Here is a 643-nt window from a genome sequence, read left to right as displayed (position 1 = left end):
CTGTCCCTCAGCTCTTCAGCTCAAGGCTAGCGCTCTACCACTTGAGCCACAGCGCCACTTCCGGCTTTTTTCTTTTTGCTTATGTGGTGCTGAAGAATCGAACCCAGGGCCTCATACATGCAAGACAAGTGCTCTACCACTGAGCCACCTTCCCAGTCCTACAGAAACTTTAAGGAAATAGAAGCTAAGGTGCTCAAACCCAGCAATGACTACATGGTATTTGCTTCTCTCTCCAGGCCGGGTCCAAGTCAGAGTTACTCTAACCATTTCAGAGAGAATTCAAAAGACTTCCCGATCGTTCCAAACGTTTGGCTAGTGTGTAAGCAACTGTCCATTATTTTCTCTCTGCTTCGCATAGGTCCCTCACGCTACCTGATATGGGCATCAAACAGCCACATAACAAATGTGGGAGAGGAAAAATAAGTTATTAACATCACCTTGAATAAAGGGATTTGAGAAACCACCTCTTGTGAATCATACATAAATAAAAACCAGCCGTGACCCATGGGGACCACCAAGCCAGGGAAAACAAAACCACACATCCCTGGCAGGCGTGGGGGTGCGGGGCGAGGTCACCGGCCTGGCCTCTCCATCTTCCCCTGGAGGCGGGGCTGCAATGCGGGCGGTGAGGCTGGGAGGGGGC

The sequence above is a fragment of the Dipodomys ordii genome, unplaced genomic scaffold (genome assembly GCF_000151885.1).
Source record: "Dipodomys ordii isolate 6190 unplaced genomic scaffold, Dord_2.0 Scaffold182, whole genome shotgun sequence".
NCBI lineage: Eukaryota > Metazoa > Chordata > Mammalia > Rodentia > Heteromyidae > Dipodomys > Dipodomys ordii.
Note: the sequence above shows the minus strand (reverse complement) of the source record.